Here is a 22,500-nt window from a genome sequence, read left to right as displayed (position 1 = left end):
AGGATGACAGCGGGCGTGCGTAATAGGCTCGCCCGGGGATGAGGCAGCATCCCCGGGCGGCGGGCGGGAGGAGGCAGCCTCCCGCAAGCGGAACTTAGTTGTTGGAGGATGACAGCGGGCGTGCGTAAGAGGCTCGTCCGGGGATGAGGCAGCATCCCCGGGCGGCGGGCGGGAGGAGGCAGCCTCCCGCAAGCGGAACTTAGTCGTCGGAGGATGACAGCGGGCGTGCGTAAGAGGCTCGTCCGGGGATGAGGCAGCATCCTCGGGCGGCAGGCGGGAGTAGGCAGCCTCCCCTTAGTTTAACTTAGTCTCTGGAGAATGTTAGCGGGCGCGCGTAAGATAACGTATGTCCGCCTCTCGGTCACTCTGGCCGGGCGTGGGTGTGCGTCCGCTCCCGTCTTGTGAGCCTCCAAGTGGAACTTAGTGATCGGAGGATGACACCGGGCGTGCGTAAGAGGCGCGTCCGGGGATGAGGCAGCATCCTCGGGCGTCAGCCGGGAGTAGGCAGCCTCCCCCAAGTGGAACTTAGCCTCCACTAAGTGGAACTCAGTCTCCGGAGGATGACAGCGGGCGTGCGTAAGAGGCGCGTCCGGGGATGAGGCAGCATCCTCGGACACCGGCCGGGAGCGCGCGGGCGCTGTGGAAGTAAGTACATCCGCTCCTGGTACCTAAAAATTCCTCCAGCGGCGGGCCCCGGGCCTAAACTTTCTCCGGGCCGCGCAACACGCACTTTCCGCCGGACACCGACGGAGGCAACGTCCCCCTCCTGCGGTGACAAAAAAAATCCACCCCTGGTACCTAAAAATTTCTCCAGCGGCGGGCCCCTGGCCTAAACTTTCTCCGGCCCGCGCAACACGCACTTTCCGTCGGACACGGACGGAGGCAACGTCCCCCTCCTGCGGTGACAAAAAAAATCCACCCCTGGTACCTAAAAATTTCTCCAGCGGCGGGCCCCTGGCCTAAATTTTCTCCGGCCCGCGCAACACGCACTTTGCGCCGGACGCCGGTCCCAAACCACCACCGCCGACCGCCACAAGGCGACAGCCACCATCCCCAAGCGCCATCCCCGACCGCCACAAGGCGACCGCCACCAGCCGACCGCCACAAGGCGACAGCCACCATCCCCAAGCGCCACCAGCCGACCGCCACCAGCCGACCGCCACAAGGCGACAGCCACCAACCCCAAGCGCCACCCCCGACCGCCACCAGCCGACCGCCACCAGCCGACCGCCACAAGGCGACAGCCACCATCCCCAAGCGCCACCCCCGACCGCCACCAGCCGACCGCCACCAGCCGACCGCCAGCAGCCGACCGCCACAAGGCGACAGCCACCATCCCCAAGCGCCACCCCCGACCGCCACCCCCCGACCGCCACCAGCCGACCGCCACCAGCCGACCGCCACAAGGCGACAGCCACCATCCCCAAGCGCCACCCCCGACCGCCACCCCCCGACCGCCACCAGCCGACCGCCACCAGCCGACCGCCACAAGGCGACAGCCACCATCCCCAAGCGCCACCCCCGACCGCCACCAGCCGACCGCCACCAGCCGACCGCCACCAGCCGACCGCCACAAGGCGACAGCCACCATCCCCAAGCGCCACCCCCGACCGCCACCCCCCGACCGCCACCAGCCGACCGCCACCAGCCGACCGCCACAAGGCGACAGCCACCATCCCCAAGCGCCACCCCCGACCGCCACCAGCCGACCGCCACCAGCCGACCGCCACAAGGCGACAGCCACCATCCCCAAGCGCCACCCCCGACCGCCACCAGCCGACCGCCACCAGCCGACCGCCACCAGCCGACCGCCACAAGGCGACAGCCACCATCCCCAAGCGCCACCCCCGACCGCCACCCCCCGACCGCCACCAGCCGACCGCCACCAGCCGACCGCCACAAGGCGACAGCCACCATCCCCAAGCGCCACCCCCGACCGCCACCCCCCGACCGCCACCAGCCGACCGCCACCAGCCGACCGCCACAAGGCGACAGCCACCATCCCCAAGCGCCATCCCCGACCGCCACAAGGCGACCGCCACCAGCCGACCGCCACCAGCCGACAGCCACCATCCCCAAGCGCCATCCCCAAGCGCCACCAGCCGACCGCCACCAGCCGACAGCCACCATCCCCAAGCGCCATCCCCAAGCGCCACCCCCGACCGCCACCAGCCGACCGCCACCAGCCGACCGCCACCGGCCGACCGCCACCGGCCGTTCGCGGTGTGCGCCGCCGTTCCCCAAGCACCCTCCGGGACGAAGCCGGAGCCAGAGAATAGCAGCGGCCGTGCGTAAAAGCTGCGGCCGGGCCTCGCGGAGGGTCCCCGGGCAGCGAGCTGCCGAGCCCCGGCCTCCAGCTTCCACCAGGTAATAGGACCGGGCGCGCGCAAAAGCTGCGGCCGGGCCTGGCGGAAGGTCCTCGGGCATCCAGCGAGATCACACGGCCCCCACCGGAGGCGGCTAGCGCCTCCGTAGAGTAGTGCCGGCCCGCGGAAGCGGCCGCCCGTCAGCCTGCGTTGCCGCTGGTCGAAAAATGCACAAAGTGCCAAACCCCATTCATTTACAACGGCGTGTCCGCCAGAGGGCGCACTTCCCCCGGCGGACCAGCCGGCGGCTCCTCCGTGAAAGCCTATCCGCCTGGCGGTGGCTCCGGGCCGGCCTGGATTCCGGACCGCCACCGCTCACTCGCGGGACCCTAATCGGCCCGCGGACCAGCCGGCGGGACCTCCGTGAAAGCCTATCCGCCTGGCGGTGCCTCCTGGCCGGCCTGGATTCCGGACCGCCACCGCTCACTCGCGGGACCCTAATCGGCCCGCGGACCAGCCGGCGGATCCTCCGTGAAAGCCTATCCGCCTTCGCCGGTTCCCCGGCCGGCCACGGGTGGCGAGAATCCGGCCTCCTCGCCCGGAGCGCGCTTCGACTTGGGCGAAAAATGCACCAAGTGCCAAACCCCATTCATTTACAACGGCGTGTCCGCCAGAGGGCGCACTTCCTCCGGCCGGCGGGGCTCGTTAGAGAGCGCGTCCGCCTTGGCCGGTTCCCCGGCCGGCCACGGGTGGCGAGAATCCGGCCTCCTCGCCCGGAGCGCGCTTCGACTTGGGCGAAAAATGCACTAAGTGCCAAACCCCATTCATTTACAACGGCGTGTCCGCCAGAGGGCGCACTTCCTCCGGCCGGCGGGGCTCGTTAGAGAGCGCGTCCGCTTTCGCCGGTTCCCCGGTCGGCCGCGAACGGCGAAAAGCCGGCCTCTTCCCCCGGAGCCCGGTGGGCGAATTTTTTTTTTTTTTTTTTTTTTTTTTTTTCAAAGTGCCAACGGCTCTCGCGCCGCGCTGCGTCCGCCTTCGCCGGTTCCCCGGTCGGCCCGAACGAGCGAAAATTCGGCCTCTTGCCCCGGAGCCCGGTCGGCGAATTATTTATTTATTTATTTATTTATTTATTTATTTTTCCAAAGTGCCAACGGCTCTCGCGCCGCGATGCGTCCGCCTTCGCCGGTTCCCCGGTCGGCCACGAACGGCCAAAAATCGGCCTCTCCCCCCGGAGCCCGGTCGGCGAATTATTATTTATTTATTTATTTATTTATTTATTTTTCCAAAGTGCCAACGGCTCTCGCGCCGCGATGCGTCCGCCTTCGCCGGTTCCCCGGTCGGCCACGAAGTATTGCGCATGATTATACGCGATGTTAATATTTATTTAATTATTAAATAAATACATACATGTGTTTATTAATGATATACGCGATGTTAATATTTATTTAATTATTACCTATATTATGAATAAACTAACGGTGATTTTACACGATTTGACTACATACGTGACCGTGATATAGTGCCGAGGGCTCCCGCGCCGTCACGCGTCCGCCTTGGCACGGGTCGCCCGCGGCAGCGAGCGTTCGGCTCGCGGGGGTCCGCGGGGTGTTATTAGGGAGTGCGGCAGCCGTGCCGAGGCTCCGGCCGGCCGCCGGAAGTCCCGCGGGGGAGCGTCGGAGCTCCGCGAGGCCGGCCGGGGAGCCTCTTAGTCATCGCCCGCGCTCGCGGTGGTCCCGGTCGCTTAAAGTGCCACGGGAGGCGTAGCGATGCGAGTGAGTGTGCGCAAAGTGCGAGAGGCGGTGCATTTACGCGCCGTGTCCGCGAGAGGGAGGCAATTCCCCGTTGCGACCTCCGGGAGATCAGCGGGCCGCCGAAAAGGCTCGGCCGGGGTGCCTGGAGCCTCCTCGGGCGTCGAGTTAGGAGGGGGGCGCGCGGAGAACCGGCTGGATGTCCCCTGGAAGCTCAGCGGGCCGTGGGAAAGGCTTGGCCGGGGTGCCGGAAGCCTCGGCCGGCTTAAAAGTGAGGAGGAAAGCGCGCGGAGAACCGGCCGGAGGTCCCCTGGAAGCTCAGCGGGCCGTGGAGAAAGCTTAGCCGGGGTGCCTGGAGCCTCGGCCGGCTTAAAATGTGAGGAGGAAAGCGCGCGGAGAACCGGCCGGAGGTCCCCTGGAAGCTCAGCGGGACGTGGGAAACGCTTGGCCGGGGTGCCGGAAGCCTCGGCCGGCTTAAAAGTGAGGAGGAAAGCGCGCGGAGAACCGGCCGGAGGTCCCCTGGAAGCTCAGCGGGCCGTGGGAAACGCTTGGCCGGGGTGCCGGGAGCCTCGGCCGGCTTAAAACGTGAGGAGGAAAGCACCGGGAGAACCGGCTGGAGGTCTTCTGGAAGCTCAGCGGGCCGCCGAAAACGCGTAGCCGAGGTGCCGGGAGCCTCCTCGGGCGTCAAAAGTGAGGAGCGACGCACCCCCGAGAACCGCCCGGGTCCTCCAGCCACCGTTGAAAAAGACGTCGAGTCAGGCTACCTTAAGAGAGTCACAGTTACTCCCGCCGTTTACCCGCGCGGAGCGTCATCGCCTCCGCGAACCGTCAAAAATAAATAAATACATAAATAAATGTCAAGTGAGCCTACCTTAAGAGAGTCGTAGTTACTCCCGCCGTTTGGCCGCTCAAAGTGTCATCGGAAGCGGACCCACGCAAGTAAGTGTGCGCAAAGTGCGAGAGGTGGTGTTTTTACTCGCCGCGTCCGCCAGAGGGAGGCAATTCCCCGCCGCGGCGGCACCGGCAGCTTCCGAGCGTCTCCCCGAGCGCTCGGAAGTCCGTGCGGGGGGGAGATGAGAGCCGTGCGAGGTACCAGGTGGAGCCGGACGGCGCGGTGCTTCCAAGCAGCCGATCCGCTGGGCTTGGAGCTATTTTCGGCCACTTGGCGCGCGAGCACGGCCTCCCGGGTGGTGCCGGGGGGTGGTGCGTGAGCGCGCCGGCCGCTGGAAGTCCCGCGGAGGAGCGCCGGAGCTCCGCGAGGCCGGCCGGGGAGCCTCTTAGTCGTCACCCGGGGCCGCCGGAGCACCGGGGGGTGGTGCGCGAGCGCGCCGGCCGCCGGAGGTCCCGCGGAGGAGCGTCGGAGCTCCGCGAGGCCGGGGAGCCTCTCGGTAATCACCCGGGGCCGGCGGAGCGTTATTCGGCCGCTCTGCGCGCGCGCGCACGGCCTCCCGGCGGTGCCGGGGGGTGGTGCGCGAGCGCGCCGGCCGCCGGAGGTCCCGCGGAGGAGCGTCGGAGCTCCGCGAGGCCGGGGAGCCTCTCGGTAATCACCCGGGGCCGGCGGAGCGTTATTCGGCCGCTCTGCGCGCGCGCGCACGGCCTCCCGGCGCCTCCGCGAACCGCCAAAATAAATGTCAAGTGAGCCTACCTTAAGAGAGTCACAGTTACTCCCGCCGTTTACCCGCGCGGAGCGTCATCGCCTCCGCGAACCGTCAAAAATAAATAAGTACATAAATGAATAAATGTCAAGTGAGCCTACCTTAAGAGAGTCACAGTTACTCCCGCCGTTTACCCGCGCGGAGCGTCATCGCCTCCGCGAACCGTCAAAAATAAATAAATACATAAGTAAATAGATGTCAAGTGAGCCTACCTTAAGAGAGTCACAGTTACTCCCGCCGTTTACCCGCGCGGAGCGTCATCGCCTCCGCGAACCGTCAAAAATAAATAAATACATGAATAAATAGTCAAGTGAGCATACCTTAGGAGAGTCGCAGTTACTCCCGCCGTTTACCCGCGCGGAGCGTCATCGCCTCCGCGAACCGTCAAAAATAAATAAATACATGAATAAATAAATGTCAAGTGAGCCTACCTTAAGAGAGTCACAGTTACTCCCGCCGTTTACCCGCGCAAAGTGCGAGAGGCGGTGTATTTACTCGCCGTGTCCGCGAGAGGGAGGTAACTCCCCGTTGCGACCTCCGGGAGAGCAACGGGCCGCCGAAAACGCTCAGCCGAGGTGCTGGAAGCCTCGGCCGGCTCGCAAAGCGAGGCGCGAGGCACCGGGAGAACCGGCTGGAGGTCCCCTGGAAGCTCAGCGGGCCGTGGGAAACGCTCAGCCGAGGTGCTGGAAGCCTCGGCCGGCTCACAAAGCGAGGCGCGAGGCACCGGGAGAACCGGCTGGAGGTCCCCTGGAAGCTCAGCGGGCCGTGGGAAACGCTTGGCCGGGGTGCCTGGAGCCTCGGCCGGCTTAAAAGTGAGGAGGAAGCGCGCGGAGAACCGGCTGGAGGTCCCCTGGAAGCTCAGCGGGGTGTGGGAAAAAGCTTAGCCGGGGTGCCGGAAGCCTCGGCCGGCTTAAAACGTGAGGAGGAAAGCACCGGGAGAACCGGCTGGAGGTCTTCTGGAAGCTCAGCGGGCCGTGGAGAAAGCTTAGCCGGGGTGCCGGAAGCCTCGGCCGGCTTAAAATGTGAGGAGGAAACCGGCTGGACGTCTTCTGGAAGATCAGCGGGCCGTGGAAAATGCTAAGCCGAGGTGCTGGTTGTCGAATAAGGCTCCGCCATCTCGTAGAAGGTGCTAATAAAGTTCATATCCGCTCGGCTGGAGGTAATTGGCCAGCGGACCGGCCGGCGGGACCTCCGTGACCGCCTATCCGCCTGGCGGTGCCTCCTGGCCGGCGTGCATTCCGGGCCGCGACCGCTCACTTACGGGACCCTGATTGGCCCGCGGACCGGCCGGCGGGACCTCCGTGACCGCCTATCCGCCTGGCGGTGCCTGCTGGCCGGCGTGCATTCCGGGCCGCGACCGCTCACTTACGGGACCCTGATTGGCCCGCGGACCGGCCGGCGGGACCTCCGTGACAGCCTACCCGCCTGGCGGTGGCTGCTGGCCGGCGCGGATTCCGGGCCGCGACCGCTAACTTACGGGACCCTAATTGGCCCGCGGACCAGCTGGCGGGACCTCCGTGACAGCCTACCCGCCTGGCGGTGCCTCCTGGCCGGCGTGGATTCCGGGCCGCGACCGCTAACTTACGGGACCCTAAACGGCCCGCGGACCAGCTGGCGGGACCTCCGTGACCGCCCATCCGCCTGCCGGTGCCTCCTGGCCGGCGTGGATTCCGGGCCGCGACCGCTAACTTACGGGACCATAAATGGCCCGCGGACCAGCTGGCGGGACCTCCGTGACCGCCTATCCGCCTGGCGGTGCCTCCTGGCCGGCCTGGATTCCGGGCCGCGACCGCTCACCTACGGGACCCTAAATGGCCCGCGGACCAGCCGGCGGGACCTCCGTGACAGCCTATCCGCCTCCCGGTGGCTGCTGGCCGGCGCGGATTCCGGGCCGCGACCGCTAACTTACGGGACCCCAATTGGCCCGCGGACCAGCCGGCGGGACCCCCGTGACCGCCTATCCGCCTTGGCCGGTTCCCCGGCCGGCCACGGATGGCGAGAATCCGGCCTCCTCGCCCGGAGCGCTCGTCGGCTTCGGCGAAAAATGCACTAAGTGCCAAACCCCATTCATTTACAATAGCGTGTCCGCCAGAGGGCGCAGTTCCCCCCGCGGACCGGCCGGCGGGACCTCCGTGACCGCCTATCCGCCTGGTGGTGGCTGCGGGCCGGCGCGAATTCCGGGCCGCGACCGCTAACTTACGGGACCCCGATTGGCCCGCGGACCAGCCGGCGGGACCTCCGTGACCGCCTATCCGCCTGCGCTGGTTCCCCGGCCGGCGCGAATTCCGGGCCGCGACCGCTAACTTACGGGACCCCGATTGGCCCGCGGACCAGCCGGCGGGACCTCCGTGACCGCCTATCCGCCTGCGCTGGTTCCCCGGCCGGCGCGAATTCCGGGCCGCGACCGCTAACTTACGGGACCCCGATTGGCCCGCGGACCAGCCGGCGGGACCTCCGTGACCGCCTATGCGCCTGCGCTGGTTCCCCGGCCGGCGCGAATTCCGGGCCGCGACCGCTAATTTACGGGACCCCAATTGGCCCGCGGACCAGCCGGCGGGACCTCCGTGACCGCCTATCCGCCTTCGCTGGTTCCCCGGTCGGCGTGTATTCCGGGCCGCGGCCGCTCACTTACGGGACCAAAATTGGCCCGCGGACCAGCCGGCGGGACCTCCGTGACCGCCTATCCGCCTGCGCTGGTTCCCCGGCCGGCGTGGATTCCGGACCGCGACCGCTAAATTACGGGACCCAAATTGGCCCGCGGACCAGCCGGCGGGACATCCGTGACCGCCTATCCGCCTTCGCTGGTTCCCCGGTCGGCCACAGATGACGAATATTCGGCCTCTCGCTCTGGAAGTCCTGCCGACTTAGCCGAAAATTTTCTAAGTGCCATCGGCTCTCGCTCGGAAAAGTGTCCGCCTCGTCTGGTTCCCCAGCTCGGCCTCAGAATTCGAAAATTCGGCCTCTCTGAGGTACCAGGGGTAGGCTTTATGTACTTGGTCCCCCCAGTTAGTGTACTCATCACTTTACCCCCCTTTCGCAAAATATAGTCGGCACGTATGTGCAGAACTGTTTATTTTCATTTTAAAAATTTTCTAAGTGCCAGCGGAAGCTGTCACACGAACTGTCCGAGCTACCACGGTGCCCATCCCGGGCAGTGACGGCAAAAGGCCGATGTGTGTTTGATGGAAGTCTGAATAATTTCTAAGTGCCAACGGCTCAACCGCCGTAAAGTGTCCGCCTCGGCTGGTTCTCCCGGTCGGCCCGAACGAGCGAAAATTCGGCCTCTTCCCCTGGAGGTCCGGAACATTTTGGCGAATATTTTCAAAGTGCCAACGGCTGTTGCGCCGTAAAGTGTCCGCCTCGGCTGGTTCTCCCGGTCGGCCCGAACGAGCGAAAATTCGGCCTCTTCCCCTGGAGGTCCGGAACATTTTGGCGAATATTTTCAAAGTGCCAACGGCTGTTGCGCCGTAAAGTGTCCGACCCGGCCGGTTCCTCCGGTCGGCCCGAACGAGCGAAAATTCGGCCTCTTCCCCTGGAGGTCCGGAACATTTTGGCGAATATTTTCAAAGTGCCAACGGCTGTTGCGCCGTAACGTGTCCGACCCGGCCGGTTCCTCCGGTCGGCCCGAACGAGCGAAAATTCGGCCTCTTCCCCTGGAGGTCCGGAACATTTTGGCGAATATTTTCAAAGTGCCAACGGCTGTTGCGCCGTAACGTGTCCGACCCGGCCGGTTCCTCCGGTCGGCCCGAACGAGCGAAAATTCGGCCTCTTCCCCTGGAGGTCCGGAACATTTTGGCGAATATTTTCAAAGTGCCAACGGCTGTTGCGCCGTAACGTGTCCGACCCGGCCGGTTCCTCCGGTCGGACCCGAACGAGCGAAAATTCGGCCTCTTCCCCTGGAGGTCCGGACGACTTTGGCGAATATTTTCTAAGTGCGAACGGCTGTTGCGCCGTAACGTGTCCGACCCGGCCGGTTCCTCCGGTCGGCCCGAACGAGCGAAAATTCGGCCTCTTCCCCTGGAGGTCCGGACGACTTTGACGAATATTTTCTAAGTGCCAACGGCTGTTCCGCCGTAACGTGTCCGACCCGGCCGGTTCCTCCGGTCGGCCTGAACAAGTGAAAATTCGGCCTCTTCCCCTGGAGGTCCGGAACATTTTGGCGAATATTTTCTAAGTGCCATCGGCTCTTCCGCCGTAAGGTGTCCGACCCGGCCGGTTCCTCCGGTCGGCCTGAACGAGCGAAAATTCGGCCTCTTCCCCTGGAGGTCCTGTCAAGTTTAACGAATATTTTCTAAGTGCCATCGGCTCTTCCGCCGTAATGTGTCCGACTCGGCCGGTTCCTCCGGTCGGCCTGAACGAGCGAAAATTCGGCCTCTTCCCCTGGAGGTCCTGTCAAGTTTAACGAATATTTTCTAAGTGCCATCGGCTCTTCCGCCGTAAGGTGTCCGACTCGGCCGGTTCCTCCGGTCGGCCTGAACGAGCGAAAATTCGGCCTCTTCCCCTGGAGGTCCTGTCAAGTTTAACGAATATTTTCTAAGTGCCATCGGCTCTTCCGCCGTAAGGTGTCCGACTCGGCCGGTTCCTCCGGTCGGCCTGAACAAGCGAAAATTCGGCCTCTTCCCCTGGAGGTCCGTTCAAGTTTAACGAATATTTTCTAAGTGCCATCGGCTCTTCCGCCGTAAGGTGTCCGACTCGGCTGGTTCCCGATGTCGGCCAGAACAAGTGGAAACTCGGCCTCTTCCCCTGGAGGTCAGTTGAAGTTTAACGAATATTTTCAAAGTGCCAACGGCTGCTCCGCCGTAAAGCGTCCGACTCGGCTGGTTCCCGATGTCGGCCAGAACAAGTGAAAATTCGGCCTCTTCCCCTGGAGGTCCGTTCAAGATTAACGAATATTTTCTAAGTGCCAACGGCTGCTCCGCCGTAAAGCGTCCGACTCGGCTGGTTCCCGATGTCGGCCAGAACAAGTGAAAATTCGGCCTCTTCCCCTGGAGGTCCGTTCAAGATTAACGAATATTTTCTAAGTGCCAACGGCTCTTGCGCCGAAAAGCGTCCGCCTCGGCTGGTTCCCGATGTCGGCCAGAACAAGTGAAAATTCGGCCTCTTCCCCTGGAGGTCCGTTCAAGATTAACGAATATTTTCTAAGTGCCAACGGCTCTTGCGCCGAAAAGCGTCCGCCTCGGCTGGTTCCCGCGGTCGGACACAAAATGTGTCAATTCGGCCTCTCTGAGGTACCAGGGGAGGGCTTTATGTACTTGGTCCCCCCACTTAGTGTACTCATCACTTTACCCCCCTTTCGCAAAATATAGTCGGCACGTATGTGCAGAACTGTTTATTTTCATTTTAAAAATTGTCTAAGTGCCAGCGGAAGCTGTCACACGAACTGTCCGAGCTACCACGGTGCCCATCCCGGGCAGTGACGGCAAAAGGCCGATGTGTGTTTGATGGAAGTCTGAATAATTTCTAAGTGCCAACGGCTCAACCGCCGTAAAGTGTCCGCCTCGGCCGGTTCTCCCGGTCGGCCCGAACGAGCGAAAATTCGGCCTCTTTCCCTGGAGGTCCGGAACATTTTGGCGAATATTTTCTAAGTGCCAACGGGTGCTCCGCCGTAAAGTGTCCGCCTCGGCTGGTTCCCCCGGTCGGCCAGAACAAGTGAAAATTCGGCCTCTTCCCCTGGAGGTCCGGAACATTTTGGCGAATATTTCCTAAGTGCCAACGGCTGTTCCGCCGTAAAGAGTCCGACTCGGCTGGTTCCCGATGTCGGCCAGAACAAGTGAAAAATCGGCCTCTTCCCCTGGAAGTCCGGCCGAGTTAAGGCAAATATTTCCTAAGTGCCAACGGCTGTTCCGCCGTAAAGGGTCCGACTCGGCTGGTTCCCGATGTCGGCCAGAACAAGTGAAAAATCGGCCTCTTCCCCTGGAAGTCCGGCCGAGTTAAGGCAAATATTTCCTAAGTGCCAACGGCTGCTCCGCCGTAAAGCGTCCGACTCGGCTGGTTCCCGATGTCGGCCAGAATAAGTGGAAATTCGGCCTCTTCCCCTGGAGGTCCGTTCAAGATTAACGAATATTTTCTAAGTGCCAACGGCTGCTCCGCCGAAAAGCGTCCGACTCGGCTGGTTCCCGATGTCGGCCAGAACAAGTGAAAATTCGGCCTCTTCCCCTGGAGGTCAGTTGAAGTTTAACGAATATTTTCTAAGTGCCAACGGCTGTTCCGCCGTAAAGAGTCCGACTCGGCTGGTTCCCGATGTCGGCCAGAACAAGTGAAAATTCGGCCTCTTCCCCTGGAGGTCAGTTGAAGTTTAACGAATATTTTCTAAGTGCCAACGGCTGTTCCGCCGTAAAGAGTCCGACTCGGCTGGTTCCCGATGTCGGCCAGAACAAGTGAAAATTCGGCCTCTTCCCCTGGAAGTCCGGCCGAGTTAAGGCAAATATTTCCCAAGTGCCAACGGCTGTTCCGCCGTAAAGGGTCCGACTCGGCTGGTTCCCGATGTCGGCCAGAACAAGTGAAAAATCGGCCTCTTCCCCTGGAAGTCCGGCCAAGTTCGGCGAATATTTCCTAAGTGCCAACGGCTGTTCCGCCGTAAAGAGTCCGACTCGGCTGGTTCCCGATGTCGGCCAGAACAAGTGAAAATTCGGCCTCTTCCCCTGGAAGTCCGGCCGAGTTAAGGCAAATATTTCCTAAGTGCCAACGGCTGTTCCGCCGTAAAGAGTCCGACTCGGCTGGTTCCCGATGTCGGCCAGAACAAGTGAAAAATCGGCCTCTTCCCCTGGAAGTCCGGCCAAGTTCGGCGAATATTTCCTAAGTGCCAACGGCTGTTCCGCCGTAAAGAGTCCGACTCGGCTGGTTCCCGATGTCGGCCAGAACAAGTGAAAATCCGGCCTCTTCCCCTGGAAGTCCGGCCGAGTTAAGGCAAATATTTCCTAAGTGCCAACGGCTGTTCCGCCGTAAAGAGTCCGACTCGGCTGGTTCCCGATGTCGGCCAGAACAAGTGAAAATCCGGCCTCTTCCCCTGGAAGTCCGGCCGAGTTAAGGCGAATATTTCCTAAGTGCCAACGGCTGCTCAGCCTTAAAGTGTCCGACTCGGCTGGTTCCCGATGTCGGCCAGAACAAGTGAAAATCCGGCCTCTTCCCCTGGAAGTCCGGCCGAGTTAAGGCGAATATTTCCTAAGTGCCAACGGCTGCTCAGCCCTTAAAGTGTCCGACTCGGCCGGTTCCCGATGTCGGCCAGAACAAGTGAAAATCCGGCCTCTTCCCCTGGAAGTCCGGCCGAGTTAAGGCAAATATTTCCTAAGTGCCAACGGCTGTTCCGCCGTAAAGGGTCCGACTCGGCTGGTTCCCGATGTCGGCCAGAACAAGTGAAAAATCGGCCTCTTCCCCTGGAGGTCCGGAACATTTTGGCGAATATTTCCTAAGTGCCAACGGCTGTTCCGCCGTAAAGTGTCCGCCTCGGCTGGTTCCCGATGTCGGCCAGAACAAGTGAAAATCCGGCCTCTTCCCCTGGAGGTCCGGAACATTTTGGCAAATATTTCCTAAGTGCCAACGGCTGCTCCGCCGTAAAGTGTCCGACTCGGCCGGTTCCCCCGGTCGTCCAGAACAAGTGAAAATCCGGCCTCTTCCCCTGGAAGTCCGGCCGAGTTAAGGCAAATATTTCCTAAGTGCCAACGGCTGCTCAGCCTTAAAGTGTCCGACTCGGCTGGTTCCCGATGTCGGCCAGAACAAGTGAAAATCCGGCCTCTTCCCCTGGAAGTCCGGCCGAGTTAAGGCGAATATTTCCTAAGTGCCAACGGCTGCTCAGCCTTAAAGTGTCCGACTCGGCTGGTTCCCGATGTCGGCCAGAACAAGTGAATATTCGGCCTCTTCCCCTGGAGGTCCGGAACATTTTGGCAAATATTTCCTAAGTGCCAACGGCTGCTCCGCCGTAAAGTGTCCGACTCGGCTGGTTCCCGATGTCGGCCAGAACAAGTGAAAATCCGGCCTCTTCCCCTGGAAGTCCGGCCAAGTTCGGCGAATATTTCCTAAGTGCCAACGGCTGTTCCGCCGTAAAGAGTCCGACTCGGCTGGTTCCCGATGTCGGCCAGAACAAGTGAATATTCGGCCTCTTCCCCTGGAGGTCCGTTCAAGATTAACGAATATTTTCTAAGTGCCAACGGCTGCTCCGCCGTAAAGCGTCCGACTCGGCTGGTTCCCGATGTCGGCCAGAACAAGTGAATATTCGGCCTCTTCCCCTGGAGGTCCGTTCAAGATTAACGAATATTTTCTAAGTGCCAACGGCTGCTCCGCCGTAAAGCGTCCGACTCGGCTGGTTCCCGATGTCGGCCAGAACAAGTGAAAATTCGGCCTCTTCCCCTGGAGGTCAGTTGAAGTTTAACGAATATTTTCTAAGTGCCAACGGCTGCTCCGCCGTAAAGCGTCCGACTCGGCTGGTTCCCGATGTCGGCCAGAACAAGTGAAAATTCGGCCTCTTCCCCTGGAGGTCAGTTGAAGTTTAACGAATATTTTCAAAGTGCCAACGGCTGCTCCGCCGTAAAGCGTCCGACTCGGCTGGTTCCCGATGTCGGCCAGAACAAGTGAAAATTCGGCCTCTTCCCCTGGAGGTCCGTTCAAGATTAACGAATATTTTCTAAGTGCCAACGGCTCTTGCGCCGAAAAGCGTCCGCCTCGTCTGGTTCCCGCGGTCGGACACAAAATGTGTCAATTCGGCCTCTCTGAGGTACCAGGGGTAGGCTTTATGTACTTGGTCCCCCCACTTAGTGTACTCATCACTTTACCCCCCTTTCGCAAAATATAGTCGGCACGTATGTGCAGAACTGTTTATTTTCATTTTAAAAATTGTCTAAGTGCCAGCGGAAGCTGTCACACGAACTGTCCTAGCTACCACGGTGCCCATCCCGGGCAGTGACGGCAAAAGGCCGATGTGTGTTTATGGAAGTCTGAATAATTTCTAAGTGCCAACGGCTCAACCGCCGTAAAGTGTCCGCCTCGGCTGGTTCTCCCGGTCGGCCCGAACGAGCGAAAATTCGGCCTCTTCCCCTGGAGGTCCGGAACATTTTGGCGAATATTTTCAAAGTGCCAACGGCTGCTCCGCCGTAAAGTGTCCGCCTCGGCTGGTTCCCCCGGTCGGCCAGAACAAGTGAAAATTCGGCCTCTTCCCCTGGAGGTCCGGAACATTTTGGCGAATATTTTCAAAGTGCCAACGGCTGCTCCGCCGTAAAGTGTCCGCCTCGGCTGGTTCCCCCGGTCGGCCAGAACAAGTGAAAATTCGGCCTCTTCCCCTGGAGGTCCGGAACATTTTGGCGAATATTTCCTAAGTGCCAACGGCTGCTCCGCCGTAAAGTGTCCGACTCGGCTGGTTCCCCCGGTCGGCCAGAACAAGTGAAAAATCGGCCTCTTCCCCTGGAAGTCCGGCCGAGTTAAGGCAAATATTTCCTAAGTGCCAACGGCTGCTCAGCCTTAAAGGGTCCGACTCGGCTGGTTCCCGATGTCGGCCAGAACAAGTGAAAATTCGGCCTCTTCCCCTGGAAGTCCGGCCGAGTTAAGGCAAATATTTCCTAAGTGCCAACGGCTGCTCCGCCGTAAAGCGTCCGACTCGGCTGGTTCCCGATGTCGGCCAGAACAAGTGAAAATTCGGCCTCTTCCCCTGGAGGTCCGTTCAAGATTAACGAATATTTCCTAAGTGCCAACGGCTGTTCCGCCGTAAAGAGTCCGACTCGGCTGGTTCCCGATGTCGGCCAGAACAAGTGAAAAATCGGCCTCTTCCCCTGGAAGTCCGGCCGAGTTCGGCGAATATTTCCTAAGTGCCAACGGCTGTTCCGCCGTAAAGAGTCCGACTCGGCTGGTTCCCGATGTCGGCCAGAACAAGTGAAAATCCGGCCTCTTCCCCTGGAAGTCCGGCCGAGTTAAGGCAAATATTTCCTAAGTGCCAACGGCTGTTCCGCCGTAAAGGGTCCGACTCGGCTGGTTCCCGATGTCGGCCAGAACAAGTGAAAAATCGGCCTCTTCCCCTGGAAGTCCGGCCGAGTTCGGCGAATATTTCCTAAGTGCCAACGGCTGTTCCGCCGTAAAGAGTCCGACTCGGCTGGTTCCCGATGTCGGCCAGAACAAGTGAAAATCCGGCCTCTTCCCCTGGAAGTCCGGCCGAGTTAAGGCAAATATTTCCTAAGTGCCAACGGCTGTTCCGCCGTAAAGAGTCCGACTCGGCTGGTTCCCGATGTCGGCCAGAACAAGTGAAAAATCGGCCTCTTCCCCTGGAAGTCCGGCCGAGTTCGGCGAATATTTCCTAAGTGCCAACGGCTGTTCCGCCGTAAAGAGTCCGACTCGGCTGGTTCCCGATGTCGGCCAGAACAAGTGAAAATCCGGCCTCTTCCCCTGGAAGTCCGGCCGAGTTAAGGCAAATATTTCCTAAGTGCCAACGGCTGTTCCGCCGTAAAGGGTCCGACTCGGCTGGTTCCCGATGTCGGCCAGAACAAGTGAAAAATCGGCCTCTTCCCCTGGAAGTCCGGCCGAGTTCGGCGAATATTTCCTAAGTGCCAACGGCTGTTCCGCCGTAAAGAGTCCGACTCGGCTGGTTCCCGATGTCGGCCAGAACAAGTGAAAATCCGGCCTCTTCCCCTGGAAGTCCGGCCGAGTTAAGGCGAATATTTCCTAAGTGCCAACGGCTGTTCCGCCGTAAAGGGTCCGACTCGGCTGGTTCCCGATGTCGGCCAGAACAAGTGAAAAATCGGCCTCTTCCCCTGGAAGTCCGGCCGAGTTCGGCGAATATTTCCTAAGTGCCAACGGCTGTTCCGCCGTAAAGAGTCCGACTCGGCTGGTTCCCGATGTCGGCCAGAACAAGTGAAAATCCGGCCTCTTCCCCTGGAAGTCCGGCCGAGTTAAGGCGAATATTTCCTAAGTGCCAACGGCTGTTCCGCCGTAAAGGGTCCGACTCGGCTGGTTCCCGATGTCGGCCAGAACAAGTGAAAAATCGGCCTCTTCCCCTGGAAGTCCGGCCGAGTTCGGCGAATATTTCCTAAGTGCCAACGGCTGTTCCGCCGTAAAGAGTCCGACTCGGCTGGTTCCCGATGTCGGCCAGAACAAGTGAAAATCCGGCCTCTTCCCCTGGAAGTCCGGCCGAGTTAAGGCGAATATTTCCTAAGTGCCAACGGCTGCTCAGCCTTAAAGTGTCCGACTCGGCTGGTTCCCGATGTCGGCCCGAACGAGCGAAAATTCGGCCTCTTCCCCTGGAGGTCCGGAACATTTTGGCGAATATTTCCTAAGTGCCAACGGCTGCTCCGCCGTAAAGTGTCCGACTCGGCTGGTTCCCGATGTCGGCCAGAACAAGTGAAAATCCGGCCTCTTCCCCTGGAAGTCCGGCCAAGTTCGGCGAATATTTCCTAAGTGCCAACGGCTGCTCCGCCGTAAAGAGACCGACTCGGCTGGTTCCCGATGTCGGCCAGAACAAGTGAAAATTCGGCCTCTTCCCCTGGAGGTCAGTTGAAGTTTAACGAATATTTCCTAAGTGCCAACGGCTGCTCCGCCGTAAAGTGTCCGACTCGGCTGGTTCCCGATGTCGGCCAGAACAAGTGAATATTCGGCCTCTTCCCCTGGAGGTCCGGAACATTTTGGCAAATATTTCCTAAGTGCCAACGGCTGCTCCGCCGTAAAGAGTCCGACTCGGCTGGTTCCCGATGTCGGCCAGAACAAGTGAAAAATCGGCCTCTTCCCCTGGAAGTCCGGCCGAGTTCGGCGAATATTTCCTAAGTGCCAACGGCTGTTCCGCCGTAAAGAGTCCGACTCGGCTGGTTCCCGATGTCGGCCAGAACAAGTGAAAATTCGGCCTCTTCCCCTGGAGGTCCGTTCAAGATTAACGAATATTTTCTAAGTGCCAACGGCTGCTCCGCCGTAAAGCGTCCGACTCGGCTGGTTCCCGATGTCGGCCAGAACAAGTGAAAATTCGGCCTCTTCCCCTGGAAGTCCGGCCGAGTTAAGGCAAATATTTCCTAAGTGCCAACGGCTGCTCAGCCTTTAAGTGTCCGACTCGGCTGGTTCCCGATGTCGGCCAGAACAAGTGAAAATCCGGCCTCTTCCCCTGGAAGTCCGGCCGAGTTAAGGCAAATATTTCCTAAGTGCCAACGGCTGCTCAGCCGTAAAGGGTCCGACTTGGCTGGTTCCCGATGTCGGCCAGAACAAGTGAAAATTCGGCCTCTTCCCCTGGAGGTCAGTTGAAGTTTAACGAATATTTTCTAAGTGCCAACGGCTGCTCCGCCGTAAAGTGTCCGCCTCGGCCGGTTCACCCAGTCGGCCAGAACAAGTGAAAATTTGGCCTCTTCCCCTGGAGGTCCGGAACATTTTGGCGAATATTTTCTAAGTGCCAACGGCTGCTCCGCCGTAAAGCGTCCGACTCGGCTGGTTCCCGATGTCGGCCAGAACAAGTGACAATTCGGCCTCTTCCCCTGGAGGTCCTTTCAAGTTTAACGAATATTTTCTAAGTGCCAACGGCTGCTCCGCCTTAAAGCGTCCGACTCGGCTGGTTCCCGATGTCGGCCAGAACAGGTGAAAATTCGGCCTCTTCCCCTGGAGGTCCGTTCAAGTTTGGCGAATATTTTCTAAGTGCCAACGGCTGCTCCGCCTTAAAGTGTCCGACTCGGCTGGTTCCCGATGTCGGGCAGAACAAGTGACAATTCGGCCTCTTCCCCTGGAAGTCCGGCCGAGTTTGGCGAATATTTTCTAAGTGCCAACGGCTGCTCCGCCGTAAAGAGTCCGACTCGGCTGGTTCCCGATGTCGGCCAGAAAAAGTGACAATTCGGCCTCTTCCCCTGGAGGTCCTTTGAAGTTTAGCGAATATTTTCTAAGTGCCAACGGCTCTTGCGCCGAAAAGCGTCCGCCTCGGCTGGTTCCCGCGGTCGGCCGTAATAGGCGAAAATTCGGCCTCTTCCCCTGGAGCGACCTCCAAATTTGGGCGAAATTTTTTCTAAGTGCCTAAAGGTACCAGGGGTTGGGGTACCAGGGGTGCATTACCAACTGGTCTTTTGTCAACCCATGTACTTTTTCTAGAGTACATGGGTTGGTCCCCCCACTTAGTGTACTCATCACTTTACCCCCCTTTCGCAAAATATAGTCAGAACGAGCATGGGGGACGCAATTGTTTTCCATGCAAATCAATTGGGCCTGGTCCGAGCGCTGGTAACGGCCGCCAGCAAGCGTCCCCTGCTCGGATAGCAGAACTGAAGAAGGCACGGCACTTCCAGAGAGAGAGAGAGAAAATTTTCTAAGTGCCACATTTCTCAAAAATTTTCAAAGTGCCACATCTCTCAAAAAATTTCTAAGTGCCACATCTCTCAAAAAATTTCTAAGTGCCACATCTCTGAAAAAATTTCTAAGTGCCACATCTCTGAAAAACTTTCTAAGTGCCACATCTCTGAAAAATTTTCTAAGTGCCACAGCACGGCTGTGAAATATTCAAAGTCCTACAGGCATTGGCAGAATCCGCGGACGGCCGTCTGCTCCCGGCGGCCGCCGCGAAGCTACTACCCCCTCCCGGGGACGGCTGTCTGCTCCCGGCAGCCGTCCTTACCCCCCTCCCCCGTTTGCACCGCCTGAAGTTAGACCCGCCTTGGTAGGGCCCCCACCGGCCCCGGCTCGCCGGCGTTGGGTGGACGGTTCCTGCCCACTTGCGGGTCCCGGTCGCTTGGCAACCGACCGGGGAGGACCAGCCGCCTCCTTAAACACAGGCTGGAAGGGAAATCCGATCAAGCTACGGAGGACCGGCCGCCTCCATAAACTCAGGCCGGAAGGGAAATCCAATCAAGCTACGGAGGACCGGCCGCCTCCATAAACACAGGCCGGAAGGGAAATCCAATCAAGCTACGGAGGACCGGCCGCCTCCATAAACTCAGGCCGGAAGGGAAATCCGATCAAGTTACGGAGGACCGGTCGCCTCCCTAAACACAGGCCGGGCAAAAATCCACGAATGGCCCGTCAAGGGTAGAAGGTCATCCAAGGAAGGAGGTACCGGCCGCCTCCTTAAACACAGGCCGGGCAAAAATCTGCGAATGGCCCGTCAAGGGTAGTAGGTCATCCAAGAAAGGGGGTACCGGCCGCCTCTATTAACAGGCCGGGCAAAAATCTGCGAATGGGCCCGTCAAGGGTAGTGGGTCATCCAAGGAAGGAGGTACCGGCCGCCTCCTTAAACACAGGCCGGGCAAAAATCTGCGAATGGCCCGTCAAGGGTAGTAGGTCATCCAAGAAAGGGGGTACCGGCCGCCTCTATTAACAGGCCGGGCAAAAATCTGCGAATGGGCCCGTCAAGGGTAGTGGGTCATCCAAGGAAGGAGGTACCGGCCGCCTCCTTAAACACAGGCCGGGCAAAAATCTGCGAATGGCCCGTCAAGGGTAGTAGGTCATCCAAGAAAGGGGGTACCGGCCGCCTCTATTAACAGGCCGGGCAAAAATCTGCGAATGGGCCCGTCAAGGGTAGTGGGTCATCCAAGGAAGGAGGTACCGGCCGCCTCCTTAAACACAGGCCGGGCAAAAATCTGCGAACGGTCCGTCAAGGATTCTGGCTCATCCAAGAAAGGGGGTACCGGCCGCCTTACTAACAGGCCGGAGTACAGGGGGCGAAAGGCTGTCGATGGGGAAGGATCGGGGCCACGGCTAATCTAGCGATGCCCGCGTCGGGCGGTCACTCCGACGAATGAGCGGGGCCGAATCCGGCGCGAGGCGGCCTTCAGGCACGTGGTTCGAGACGACCTCACCCGGCTCTAGCCCGGAGGATCGGAGGCAACGGCCGTCTCCTTAAGCTAAGGCCGGACGAAAATCTGCGGATGCGGTCCATCCAAGGCAGACGGAGGTACCGGCCGCCTCGGTAAACAAAGCCCGGGCAAAAATCTGCGAATGGTCCGTCAAGGATTCTGGCTCATCCAAGGTGGGGGTACCGGCCGCCTCTATTAACAGGCCGGAGTACAGGGGGCGAAAGGCTGTCGATGGGGAAGGATCGGGGCCACGGCTAATCTAGCGATGCCCGCGTCGGGCGGTCACTCCGACGAATGAGCGGGGCCGAATCCGGCGTAGGCGGCCTTCAGGCACGTGGTTCGAGACGACCTCACCCGGCTCTAGCCCGGAGGATCGGAGGCAACGGCCGTCTCCTTAAGCTAAGGCCGGACGAAAATCTGCGGATGCGGTCCATCCAAGGCAGACGGAGGTACCGGCCGCCTCGGTAAATAAAGCCCGGGCAAAAATCTGCGAACGGCCCGTCAAGGGTTCTGTCTCATCCAAGAAAGGGGTACCGGCCGCCTCAGAGGCCGGAGCGAAGGGGGCGAAAGGCTGTCGATGGGGAAGGATCGGGGCCACGGCTAATCTAGCGATGCCCGCGTCGGGCGGTCACTCCGACGAATGAGCGGGGCCGAATCCGGCGTAGGCGGCCTTCAGGCACGTGGTTCGAGACGACCTCACCCGGCTCTAGCCCGGAGCGAATATCATCTCCAAGGTGTGGAGGCAACGGCCGTCTCCTTAAGCTAAGGCCGGACGAAAATCTGCGGATGCGGTCCATCCAAGGCAGACGGAGGTACCGGCCGCCTCGGTAAATAAAGCCCGGGCAAAAATCTGCGAACGGCCCGTCAAGGGTTCTGTCTCATCCAAGAAAGGGGTACCGGCCGCCTCAGAGGCCGGAGCGAAGGGGGCGAAAGGCTGTCGATGGGGAAGGATCGGGGCCACGGCTAATCTAGCGATGCCCGCGTCGGGCGGTCACTCCGACGAATGAGCGGGGCCGAATCCGGCGTAGGCGGCCTTCAGGCACGTGGTTCGAGACGACCTCACCCGGCTCTAGCCCGGAGCGAATATCATCTCCAAGGTGTGGAGGCAACGGCCGTCTCCTTAAGCTAAGGCCGGACGAAAATCTGCGGATGCGGTCCATCCAAGGCAGACGGAGGTACCGGCCGCCTCGGTAAACAGAGGCCGGGCGAAAATCTGCGAATGGTCCGTTAAGGATTCTCTCTCATCCAAGGAAGGGGTACCGGCCGCCTCTATTAACAGGCCGGAGCACAGGGGGCGAAAGGCTGTCGATGGGGAAGGATCGGGGCCACGGCTAATCTAGCGATGCCCGCGTCGGGCGGTCACTCCGACGAATGAGCGGGGCCGAATCCGGCGCGAGGCGGCCTTCAGGCACGTGGTTCGAGACGACCTCACCCGGCTCTAGCCCGGAGCGAAAAAAACACTCTTATAACCTGACCGACATGCGCCCATGACCCGCCTTGGTAGGGCCCCCACCGGCCCCGGCTACCGCCGGCGTTGGGTGGACGGTTCCTCCCCACTTGCGGGTCGCACTCCAGCGCTACGGCCGCCGCGCGAGCGCGCGCCCCGCGCCGCCCGCGCAGGCCTAGCGCGAACCGTACGGCAGCGAAACCGAGACGCCCCGGCTCAACCTCACCCAGAGGCCATCCACGGAGGCCGAGCGCGCGATCCGACTTGCGGCACGCCACGTGGGCGTCCGCCGGCCGCGCCGGTCGACCGCGAAACCGATTTCTCAAAGACCACGCCCGAGTCCCAACCTCCGCACATATCCGCACACGCCTTCCCGACCACCGCGAAGCGGGAGGCGTCTATCGTGGCCGCCGGGGCGTATGACCCCTCCGCGTGAGGCGTGCGGGCTCGGGGGGGCCGCAACGACCGAGTCTGACTCGGACGGGGCGCAGCTTCCCTCCCGGTCGCAGCATCAGCGCCGAACGCGCGACGTCACCAGCCCCCCGGAACGGTTCGTCGGGAGCGCGGCAATGGCCCACATCTCACCTCGCCAGCCGGCCGCAGCGGGCCGCGCCGAACCGA

Source organism: Syngnathus scovelli, unplaced genomic scaffold, assembly GCF_024217435.2.
Source record: "Syngnathus scovelli strain Florida unplaced genomic scaffold, RoL_Ssco_1.2 HiC_scaffold_153, whole genome shotgun sequence".
In the NCBI taxonomy this organism is placed as follows: Eukaryota; Metazoa; Chordata; class Actinopteri; order Syngnathiformes; family Syngnathidae; genus Syngnathus; species Syngnathus scovelli.
The sequence above is the reverse complement of the archived record's forward strand: the minus strand, read 5'-3'. Positions refer to the sequence as shown.